Genomic DNA, 12862 nt, shown 5'->3' on the forward strand with positions numbered 1-12862 from the left:
AGAGATGGAATGTATTAATAATTAAGCATTCTCTAGTTGAGAAAGTCATGTACGTGAATATTTTTATAATATACATTTGATTTCATCAAATCTAAGGTGCCATCAGTTATGAAGTGCACCATTATGTAAAACTAAGAAAAAATATTGCCATTATTGTTAAGCCCTTAATTGTGAGACACATCCCACTTTCATGTATTTGTAAGTGGGAAAAAAAGTATGCCTCTCATTGATGAAAGTTCAGATACTTTTTCCTCAGTATCTTGGACTGATTTTTTTCAAGTGGTTCTCTTATACAGTGGAAATTTATTTTCAGATTTTTTTCAACTCTATTTGAATGAAGAAATATGTGTTAACAATTATTTGAACTTAATATAACACAGAATAATCCAAAGTTAGCAAAATAAAAGTCTTTGTTTACAAAAGAAATCATGCAGTGATGTTTAAATAGTTTGCTTACAAAAGAGCATCCTGTCTCCCTCCATCCCTACTCTGTCCTGTTCCACCACACCTTTCCCCTCCTCTGGCGGCCCACCCCCCCAAGAAGGCCCTCAAAAACTGCATATTATTATTTGGTCTTTGCTGGTTGTATCCTTTATAACTCAGTTTATCTGCTTAGCTCATCAAATAGCTGCAAATTAGATGTACTTGGAATCTGCTAGAAATGTAGACTTAAAGGTGGTAGTAAGTGACAATTTATGGTTTGAGAGGAGAGGGAAAAAGTAAAGAGACAAGTGTATAGTACGCTAGAGCCATGAGGAAGAGACCTATATGTAGTCTTATATACCTGAAATGTATAAATTCAGTCCTTTAGGTTTTTTTTTAATAATATACCTGAGTGATCAGAAAAGATTATGTTCTAAAATTTATTTATTAACTAATTCATTAAGAGTCTGCTGTATTCTGTGCTAGGCTAGTGTTAGAGATACAGTGGTAAACAGGACAGATTAGGCTCTTGTATTCACAAAGCTTACACTTTAGAAAAGAAGAAAGACAAAGACTTCTAAGTGCAGTTACCAAGAAGAATCAAAACAGCATGCTTTGAAGTATATAGCAAGTGGAACTGATTGATTTAGTCTGGGGAGTCTGAGAAGGCTGCCTGGAACAAGGGTCATTTAATGTGAGTCTTGAGAAAGGAATTAGCTAGGCAGGGATGGCTGGGGAAGGGGAGTGTAGAGAGAGCATTCTCGTGGAGGCAGCTGAGTATGTGAAAGAGCTTAGAGACGGGAAAAGTGTTGCAAGAAATGCTTTCTTGTTTCCCTGGATGTTGTCCTCTAGACTAAATAAGCTGTAGGGAGGAGGCCATGTTTACTTTTTTATCTCCAGCACTCAGCGTAATATTGGACAGGTAGAAGGTGATAAAATTACATACCATGGTATTTAATGCCTTATCTAATCTAGCCCCCTTTCAGCTTTACACGGGAATTCTATCCACTCTTCTCTTGCAAAATCCTGATTTCTTCAATACCCTTCCCACTCTCTGCTTCCACGCCTCTCTCTTCTAATCTGTCTGGGATAATCTTTATTTTTCCACTGAAAATTTCTGGCTCACCCTTTAAATCTTAGCCCAAGAGCTATCTTTGAACAGCCATCTTCATTGCCATTATGTACATATAGATGCTGTTACAGCACTTTTAACATAACGTCTTTGTATGAAGAATCAGGTGCATTTCCCAATATTGCTTTGCCACCTGTATCCTTACCAAACTGTGTAAAATACAGGCTCTTTAAAAGGGAGTTCTTCCCCAGTGTCCATAACCCATTGGCGAGGGTATGTGCTATGGTGAGTGCTGTGAATTGTGTAAGACTGATGATTCCACAGATCTGTACTCCTGAAGCAAATAATACATTATATGTTAATAAAAAAATAATAAAAAATAAAAGGGTAAGATGTGGAAGGAAAGAAAAGGGAGTTTTGGGGAGTTCTTGCAGCACCTGGCTGGCTCAGTGGTAGAGCATGCAGCCCTTGATCTTGGATTGTAAGTTTGAGCCCCACATTAGGTGTTGAGATTACTTAAAAAATAAAAAAGAGAGTTTTGGATCTTTTTATTTTTTATATTTTCAACATGTATAGTTCTGGTAAGTGCTTGAAAATATTCGATGAATTAATGTTGGTCGTATGCAAATCTAAAATTTCATTTTAAAAAATAAGTGAGGCATTTTTAGGCTCAAAACCCAGAAGTGTCAAACACTGAAAAGTATCCTTTCCATCCTTGTCTCCTTATACCCAGTTTCCACTTTTCCATTTGGAAACCCCTGTCTTGATTCTTATATATCCTTCTAAGTTTCTTTTTCATGTACAAGAAAATGTAATTATAAATTCTTGTATTTCTTGTTTTTTATACAAGGGCAACTTACTGTACCTGTCATTCTGAACATTACTGTTTTCATTAATAATATATCTTGGAGAGCTTTCATATCCATATATAAAGATTTCCCTTGTTCTTTTAAAGCTGCAGTGTTTCTAATTATGGATGTACTATATTTAACCATTTTGGACATTCCAGTCTGCCATTACAGACAACGCTGTGTTTGTACTTCCCTTTTCTTTTTTATCCTATTAAGCATGTCAGCTAGAGGTTTATCCATTTCTGTTTTTCCTACCAAAAAACCAGCTTCCAAATTATAATTTTTTCCACTATTTTACTATTTTTTTTACTCACTATTTTTGGCTTTTGATCTTTACCAATTCCTCCTCTCTTGCTTTCCTTCATTCATTTTGTTACTTTTTTGGCATTTAACATATTGTCTTGAGAATGGTCTTAGCTGTATATTGTAGTTCTGACAAGAGGTGATTTCTATTTTTGTTTTTTAGAAATTCTCCAATTGTAGTTTTAAGTTTCATTTTGTTCCCTAAGGAGGTATCTGAGAGAGGTTTGAAACTTCCAGATAGTGGGACTTTTTTTGTTCTGTTTTCTTGTCTGACTTGGTTAATAATTCATATTTTTACTACATTATGAATAAAAAATACAGCCTAGACTTTTTGGATTTTTTTGAAATTTTCTTTATGGCCTATTATATAGTCAGTCTTTGTGAATATTCCACAAGCATTTTTTTTTTTAAGATTTATTTATTTTTTAAGATTTATTTATTTATTTTAGAGGGAGAGCATGTGGGGGTGCGGTGGGGCAGGACAGAGGGGGAGAATCTTCAAGCAGACTCCGTACTGAGCTATGAACCCAATGCTGGGCTCCATCTCATGACCCATGAGATCATGACCTGAGCCAAAACCAAGAGTTGGACACTTAATTGACTAAGCCACCCAGGTGGGGGACGCCCCTCCCCCCCAAGCATTTTTTTTTAAAAGGTTACGTACTCTGTTTTTATGGTACAGAGTTAGCTGTATTGATCAGGGAAGTTTACAGTATTAAATTAACTTTTATTAAGTTTCTCCATTTTCTTGACTTTTTTTTCTCTACCCAGGGGTTCTGGACTAAGGTGAATTAAGACTGCTGTTGATGTGTGGTGTTTTCCTAATAACTGCTATGATTTCAGCTTTTTGAATGTTACTGTTGTTATTTCGTATGAAGATAAAACTTACACCTCACTGTGGATTGAACCTTTTATCACTATAAAGTGTCATTCTTTGTCTTAATGCTTTTTCGGCCTGATACTACCTTATCTGGTATTAATTTCTTTTTCTCATACGCTTTTGACCTTCTATACTGACCTTCTATATTCAGTATTTCAGAATCACTTTATTTTAGTTAAGTCTCATATATTCTGGAATTGAATTTTACTTTGAGATCTTTTCTGAAAAATATGTTTCTTATCATTAAGTTAGGCTATTTACATTTTTTTTTTTTTTATTAGATCATGAGCTGGAAGTGGAGGTGGGGGGGGGGGAACAAAGGGAGAAGGGAGAGGGATAAGCAGATCCCTGGCTGAGCAGGGAGCCTGACGTGGGGCTCGATCCAGGACCCTGGGATCATGACCTGAGCTGAAGGCAGATGCTCAATGCTTAATGACTGAGCCACCTGGGCACTTACTTTTGATAAGATAGATATGATTGGTCCAAGTTCTGTTATATTATTTGTCTTTTTGGTTTTATTTTTAAAAAGTCTTTCATTATGTAATCTGTATTGTTGTATTTGCCTTACATATGTGGGTATTTGTATTTTCTGATTTGAGGAAAGTTTGCATTTTTATTTTAGTAGTTCCCTTCATAATTGTTGGTTTACTTCATGGTCATTTATTTAGATAATCTTTGTTTTTCCTGCCACAAGTGATGATGAAATTAGCTTGTGTTCTCTTCCTTCCTTCTCCCTCTCCTTACCCACCTGGTGTTGGTCTGTAATGTTACCTTCCTTGACATTTTCCTTTTTCAGTGTTAAGTGTGCTCAGACTTGTGTCATTTGGTTTGTCAGCTTTAGTGTTAATTCTCTTGCAGCGCTACAGGCAGGCAGGCAGCAAACTTACCAGACTTCCCCTTTTCTCTTCTCTTGCGTCCACCCTCCCCGTTTTGTCTCCATGTTGATAACGCATCCTAATTTGTCACTCTAACCCCCTCATTTGTTTTGTCTTAGTTCTACAGTTTAAAATACTCCATGCTCCCGGCCAGCCCTGTTTCTCTGGTTTTCTTAGTTATCTCTTGGTTTGCTGAAGTTCATCTTCTAATAATTTTCTCAAGAAGAGTTCTTGGGAAAAAATACCCCTTGAGCTCTTGTACATTCAGTGATGTGTCTGTGGATTTCTTTCTTGAAGGACAGCTTAGCTAGTTGTAGGATTCATGGCTCATACTTTATCCCTTAAATACCTTATCGGTGTTACCCCAGTGTCATCAGACATTTGGTGTTACTGTGGAGAAGCTGTGGCCAGCCTGCCTTTTTCTTTTTCTCCTGTGTGATTGATTTGGTCATTCATATGGCTGCCCGGAACTCTTTCTCTAGTAAATCCAGTGGAGATCCAGGATGGAGATTCCTCAGCATTGTTGATCATTCTCCGCGCCCTTTCAGTGTTCATATTGAATACTTCAGGGAAGTTTTCCCAATTTTCGTCTTCAAGTATAAATAGATAATTGTTCTGTTCTCTTGTTTTGGTTTTCTTTTTTAGGTACTCCTAAAATCTCCTTTGCTTATTTCCTGCTACCGTATTCTCACTAATCACTTTTTTCAGTGTCTTCTTTTAATCTTCTGCGTCTTAGTGTTCTCAAAGTATGTTCTCCCCTGTGCTCCCTTCCTCATTTCTTGTTTTGGGTTCATTTCGTATTTTTATTATTTTTAAAAGATTTTATTTATTTATTTGATAGAGAGATCACAAGTAGGCAGAGAGGCAGAGAGAGGGAGAAGCAGGCTCCCCACCAAGCAGAGAGCCCGATGCGGAGCTTGATCCCAGGACTCTGAGATCATGACCTGAGCAGAAGGCAGAGGCTCAACCCACTGAACCACCCAGGTGCCCCTCATTTCATATATGTATTTTTTTTTAAAGATTTTATTTATTTGTTTAACAGAGAGAGACACAATGAGAGAGGGAACACAAGCAGGGGGAGTGAGAAAGGGAGAAGCAGGCTTCCTGCTGAGCAGGGAGTCTGATGTGGGGCTCGATCCCAGGACTCTGGGATCATGACCTGAGCTGAAGGCAGATGCACAATGACTGAGGCACCCAGGTGCCCTCTCATTTCATATTTTTAAAATCACAGCAAAACGATCAGAATTTTAATATATTTTGTGGCAATATTTTTTCTGGTAAATTTTGATATGTTTTAAGGAATTTTTCCTTTTCTTCTTCTTCTTTCTTTATTTTTATTTTTGTAAATGCCCAGTGTGGGGCTTGAACTCATGGCCCTGAGACCAAGAATGATCTGAGCCAGCCAGGCACCCCTCTGTATTTTTTAAATAAATTGTGGCTGATAATATTAATAAATAGATTTTGAAAATTTTCCCTGTTTGGATTAGCTCTCTGTTCACTTTTCACTTGTGGCTTATGCTGTAATTTACCTTGCATCAAATCTGGATTGATTTTGGTAGCTCCATTCAAACCTTATGCAACATTGGCGTTTACTCTGAAAAATGAAGTTTACAGACTTCATCTTATATCGTTGCCATTACTTCCAGGATTGTCGTGGCATGAAGGACAGTGTGTGACCTCAGCTCATTCCTGGGTACCTTGGACAAAAAGTTAACGCATTGTTTTCACTCAGCCCAGAGCCTAAGATGACAACAATGACATTTGGAAAATATAGGGAAGCACGTGGAGCACTCGGGTAGCGCTGTTGCCGTTGCTTCAGATACCCTCATAGGGATTTGTTTGAGGCCATTAAATTTTTATTTCTTTAGTACGTTTTCTCACTGAAAACGATAAAAGAGATATTAAGTATGGTTTGGCTGATAGAGGGCAGTCTGTTCAGCAGTGGCGTTTACAAGTAGCATTGATTGTTAACTCTTTACTGGCATTTCCATATTTCATACACATTTCAGATGAGCTGAGTTTTAGAGAAATCTCCAATTTATGTAAAACAGATGTCTCATCTGTCTACTTTTCTAGTGTAAATAGTACTCTCTAGTCTCCTCTAATGATTTCAGTGTTTAGCTAAAACTTGTTTATGTTCCTGAGTGACTTGGAAAGGCAAGGATTCTGTTTATACATCTTTAAAATGGTCTTTACACATCTTTAAAATGTCTCGGACAAGGTTGATGCTTCCTGGTTGACTGCATATTTTTATTGATTGGGATAGCCTTTAATTTTGAAGGGCTTTTGTTGTTGTCCTTAACCCCGAGGCTTCTTTCTACCTTACCTGCGCTCTTTGGGGTTGTCCTGAGGAATATAGCTTGGTCCCTAAGGAGGCCAGAGTAAAAATAATAGTCAAGTGCCATTAAGTCTTCTCTCATTCCATTTTTCGTTCTCTTTTGTTTCCTTATTTCTTCTCTTCCCTTCTCTCATAGGCTCACAAACCCGTCTCCATCTTTTATTTATTTTATTCATTCTGTCTTGAATAAAAGAGATGACTGATCGCCTTTAGGGAGAGTGGGAGGAAGAGGGAACAAAGCAAGTTGGGTCTAGAGTGAGCATGCTAGAATGTTCTCTCGGGTAACCAGTTATTAGTGTATTAGGAGTAGCAGTTATTTGAGCCCTCTGGACTTGGGGACAAACTGGGACACTTTGGGAGAGAGGGCCAAGGAGATTATTTACACGTTTTAGCTCTTGCTCTTATCTGCCCCCACTGTCTGCTGTGTCCACATAGACTCTGTGGGACCCCTTTGATAAGGTGCATCTTTCTTTTTGGGTGGCATTTTCTCTCCCCCACCCTCCCCAAAGGACATGATTCCTTTTGAGCATCTGTGTGGCCAAGATTTTTTACTATGGCCAGGATTCCTTCCTTCATCCAGCCCATCCTGCCTGAGCTGACCAAATAATGTGCTACCAAAATCAGAATAAACTATTTGTTGTTTGAGTGCCTATGGCTGTGAGGTCCCAAAGGTTTTATATATACAGTGGACTCTTGAACAACATGGGGGTTAGGGGCACCAACCTTCTGCACATAAATTAATGTATAACTCTTGACTCCCCCAGAACTTAACTAAGGGCCTACTGTTGACCAGAAGCCTTACTGCTAACATAAACAGTTGATAAACATGTATTTTGTGTGTTACATGTGTTATATACTATATTCTTACAATTAAGTAAGGTAGAGGGAGAAAAAAGGTTATTAAGAAAATCATAAGGGAGGGGCACCTGGGTGGTTCAGTGGGTTAAAGCCTCTGCCTTTGGCTCAGGTCATGATCCCAGGGTCTTGGGATGGAGCATCCGGCTCTCCGCTCAGCAGGGAGCCTGCTTCCTCCTACCCGCCTCTCTCTGCCTGCCTCTCTGCCTACTTGTGATCTCTCTTTCTCTCTTTCTCAAATAAATTAAAAAAAAAAATCACAAGGGAGAGAAAAATAACATTTACAGTGTTGTACTGTATTTATTGGGGAAAAAATATCCATATTTAAGTGGATGTGCACAGTTCAGTCTTGTGTTCAGGGGTCAACTGTATACAGGTTCCCCCACCATCCAAAAGTAGAATGTTCCTTTGAAATCTTTCTTAAGTTGAAATCGTGTAAAGCAGTAATTACCATAAATTTATGTGCAAGTCTTTGAATGTACCCAGACCCTTCCCACCACCAAGAAGAAACCTCTCTTAGACTTTTCTGATAACTTGGGGCACATCTTAGTAACAGAATCCAGAAATAAATCTAGCTAAGGCATGGATGCTCACAGACACAGTTGAAAGCTCTGGCGATTTGATGTCAGTCTGTGGACTGTAGTTCTTGGGGATGGAGCCACTCTGGCTGCTCCCGGTGTGCATCGTCTCTGCAGCTGCCTCGCTGCAAAACTAGCGCTGAACCTGATACTTGCTTTTCACCTTTTTTGTGCAAGTGAAAAATCCTCTCTGGATTTCTTCCAGCTAGCAAAACCAGTATAGCTGTAGGTCTTAAGCAAAAGCAGAGTGGTATAACGTGAACTTTTGAAAGGCAAGGGATCCCTATATGTTTGTAGAGCTACTGTCTGGTAGAGAATTTGGCTGTCTTACATAATCTGTATATTTTAGTTTAGGAAGCACTAAACTAGATAACTCTTAAGGTTCTTTATGGATCTTTTCTTAAAAAAAACTTTATTGAGCTGTAATTCACATACTGTACAATTCACACCTTTGAAGTGATAACGTTCAGTGTTCTAAATATCTCTCTCTCTGATCAAATTTTAAAACATTTTTATCTTGCCCAAAGAAACCTTCTATTAGTAGTCAATCCCATACTTTCTCTGTCCACCTTTTCTCCTGCCCTAAGAAACCACCAGCCTTGGGGTGCCTGGGTGGCTCAGTGGGTTAAGCCTCTGCCTTTGGCTCACGTCATGATCCCAGGATCCTGGGATCGAGCCCCACATCGGGCTTTCTGCTCAGCAGGGAGCCTGTTTCCCCCTCTCTCTCTGCCTGCCTCTCTGCCTACTTGTGATCTCTGTCTGTCAAATAAATAAATAAAATCTTAAAAAAAAGAAAAACCACCAGCCTATGTTTAATTGCTATGGGTTTGTCTATTCTGAGTGTTTCATATAAATAAAATACAACATATGCCCTTTGTACCTAACTTCTTTTATTTAGTATTTTCAAAACTCGTCCATGTTATAGCATGTATTAGAATTTCTTCCTTTTTAAGTCCGAATAATATTCCACGCAACATTTTGTTACTCATTTATCAGATGAGGGACAGTAGGATTGTTTCCACTTTTTAGCTACTAGGAGTAATGTTGACATGACTGCTTGTGTACAGGTTTTTGTGTGGGTATTGTTTTCATTTCTCTCGGTGTATGCCTAGGAGTGAAATTGCTGTGTCCTGTGGTAACTTTTTAACATTTTCAGTAATTGCCAGACTTTTTCACAGTGGCTGCACTATTTTACATTCCCATGAGCCATGCATGAGGGCTCCAATTTCTCAGTATCCTCAAAACACTTGTTATTGTCCCTTTTTTGTTTATAGCCATCCTAGTCTGAAGTGGTATCTTTCTGTGATTTTGATTTACATTTTCCTAATGGTTGATGGTTTTAAGCATGTTTTCATGTGCTTATTGGCATCTGTATGTCTTCTTTGGAGAAATGTCTGTTTAAATCCTTTACCCCCTTTTTAAAATATGTTATTTATTACTGAGTTGTAGGAGTTCTTTATGTGTTCTTTGTATGTGTGTCTTATCAAATATAATTTGCAAGTATCTTCTCCCATTTTGTGAGTTGTCTTTTCACTTTCTTGGTGTCATTTGTAGCATAAAAGTTTTAAAATTTAATGTCCATCTGTATAATTTTTTTAAACCTGTACAGTTTTTAAAGGTCCAGTCTGAAACAGTGTTTTTACTGTTAGTGTGTTTTTCCTTCATTAAATAAATAGTTGGTCAAAAAAAATCTTAGAAGCCTGGCATTTTATCTCAGCCTATTGATGGGCTCCATAGAAATGAAATATACTAGAAATTCCCTTTGATGTTTTATATCATTTTATAGTTAATTTGTAATTTAACTTTAACACTTATAATTGAAATTTTGTACTAAGTATTCACATCTTAGGTATGCCTATGTATCCACCACCTAGATCAAGTTAGAGATTGGGCTTAGTATCTCAGAAAGGCCCTCTCCCCTAAACTGACTTTGAGTGTAAAGTACCTAGAAATGGCTTACTTGTTCATTGTTCTGGTACAGTCGAACCCAGTATTGGTTTTAATGACTTTGAATTTGTATGAATTTCCAAGTTTTTACAGATGGATGATCAGAATCTCTTTAGATTTAGATTAATATAAACTTCAGACAATGAAGTGTTTCCCCTGATTCTTTCAACAGCTTTTCCTTTGTCTTTGAAGCGTGTTAGCATGTTAACCACTTGATGGCGCTGTTGCACTGGGAGCGGAACATTGTGAAAAAGTCTCTAGGGCGTTTGGTTGTTGATTTCAGAGTAACGGACTCCAACCTTTTGTTACCTTTCATATATTTTGAATCATCTGCTTCATTGTTTCAATGAAGAAAATCCTTTGTATTCTTTTGAGTGGTGGCAGTATTCTTTCACATTCCTCCTTTTTCTAGGCATTTTTGAACAAGGTAAAATTAATACCTTCCAACACTTAAATTCTTTACATTTTAAAGAGAAAAAAAAAAGCTGGACATTTCTTTTAGAAAGCTGGTTGATTATGACATAAAAACCTTTAAGAATTTCTTTTCTTTCCCCTCAGTAACAAAATGTGTTTCTGCATTCCTTATTACTTGTAGTTAATGACTGGATGTTTACTAACTTGATGATCATTAACTGCTAGTAAGATACTTAAATGTGTGATTTAAGAGACCTTAAAATGTAAGCAAGGTTTTATTGTTTAAGAAAAAAACGTTCTTTTTCAAATGCTTCACTCATTAACTGTTGGTAAAAATAATCCTCACTCTGAAGACAAAAATTGTTTTCAGAGGGAGGATCTAAGTTTATTTTCTAGTTGACTTGCAGAAAAGTCTAAAAATACATATCTAGCTTAAATTTTAATATAAATTTTACTCTTTAGTTTCATTAAAATATTTTATTTTGTGGTTAATACCTTTAATGTGGTTGGCATAGCATTTAGCACTCCATTCCCTTGCAGCCTTGCATGCGTAGAGGGGTGGAACAGACAGAAAAGCATACTTAAGCTGGATTAACATTGAAAAAATACATAATTTATTACCTTATTTACAACATAAGGGGTTTTATTTTGCGAAGTAACGGATGAACAGTCAAGAAATTGAAGATTTAAATAGGGCAGGGTGGCATTTACTTTCAGCCATCCTTTTAATTGTGACAAGTATCATATATTTATGATAAGAATATTTATTTATTTATTTATGTGTCTTATTTATTTATTTATTTATTTGACACACAGAGAGAGAGAGGGAACACAAGCAGGGGGGAGAGGGAGAAGCAGGCCTCCTGCTGAGCAGGGAGCCTGATGTGGGACTCCATCCCAGGACCTGGGATTGTGACCTGAGCTGAAGGCAGACATTTAATAACTGAGCCACCCAGGAGCTCCAAAAGAGGAATTTTAGAAAAGTGTTAGTTTGGGAAGTACTTGGTGAGCTTTATATGAGTAGAGGATTCTGAGAAAATAGAATATCTAACTTCACTTTCATGTGGCCAGAACAAAACCCAGGATTTCTAACTATCTGGAAGGGCATAAAATAGTTAAGATATTCCAGGGAATCCTTAAACTATTTTTTAAAATCGCTTTGGAAGCTGAAAGCACTTACCTATTTGTTAGTTCACTGATGAGAACCTGAATGGATAGCACAGACTGGTTTCTTCTAGAAAGGTTAACTATCTCTACCTTTCTTTTGGGACTAGGAAAAAGCTTTGATACAGATTGGGTTGATTTTGTAGAAGAAGAAAATAATGAAATAAAGTATAAGTGACTTGTCCAGGAAAAGAAGAAAAAGGAAATGATACAGTTAGGTTAAAATTTTTGTGCTAAGTGGATATAATCTTAAATTGTATTGAAAAATACATTGAGAAAGACAACCAAAATTAAAATTAATTTTAAAAACTCAAGAGCTATTTCTTAAAATCCAAATAGGGAAGCATTTAGAAAATTTAAACAAAAAGAACATTTAAAAGTTTAAGAAATGAGCCCAATGATATGCTAGAAATATTTTTAAAAGCACTTGAAAGAATCACAGCGAAACTGAATTTTTGGGGGGAAAATATATATTTCCAAATTATTTCAAGATAAAGTAGACCAGTGAAGTTATCAGTTAATTTCATCTTAAATAGAGTAAGACTGGATAGTTTTTTTAGTTCTTTCAGTCTTTTATGGAAAAGTGATTTTTCTGCTGTGTTGTTTGTTCTAGAGCATAGAAAAGCAAACTTGCCATTTCCTACCATGAATAAGCAGAATGTAACAAAGAGCAAGGAAGTTTGAAGGATTGGCCAGTCTCACTTTTGAATGTCCATATAAAAATTCCAAGTAAAAAACTAGCAAATCATATTTAATAGTATAATAAATTAAAATCCAGCAGGATCAGAGGATTAATCTTAGGATTAAAAAGATATTTTAAATAGGAAACCTATATATAAAATAAGAAAATATATGATTATCCTATTAAGTACATAAAATATTTGATAAGCTAGCTTTGATAAAATGCAAAACTTGATGAAGTTTAATATTATTTTTATAAAAATCAGATGATCCTTCCTCAGAGTGGTGAAGAGTATTTTTGACTAAAAGCTAACAGTAAACCTGGGGGAGCCTGGGTGGCTCAGTTGGTTAAGTGTCCAACTCTTGGTCTCAGCTCATTTCTCAATCTCAGAAGTTTTAAGTTCGAGCCCTGCATTGATCTCTGCACTGGGCATGGAGTCTGCTTAAAAAAAGAAAATAATTAATAAATAAACCTAATTGT

The 12862-nt window shown here is 36.8% G+C and overlaps 1 protein-coding gene across 2 annotated transcripts in view; it reads left to right on the top strand.

The window, feature by feature from the left end:
- Nucleotides 1–12862, top strand: part of UPF2 (UPF2 regulator of nonsense mediated mRNA decay) — a 109528-nt gene that overhangs the window by 42149 nt on the left and 54517 nt on the right. The gene's annotated exons all lie outside the window — the stretch shown is intronic.

Source organism: Lontra canadensis, unplaced genomic scaffold (genome assembly GCF_010015895.1).
Source record: "Lontra canadensis isolate GAN:19392208 unplaced genomic scaffold, GSC_riverotter_1.0 scaffold100, whole genome shotgun sequence".
Lineage (NCBI taxonomy): Eukaryota > Metazoa > Chordata > Mammalia > Carnivora > Mustelidae > Lontra > Lontra canadensis.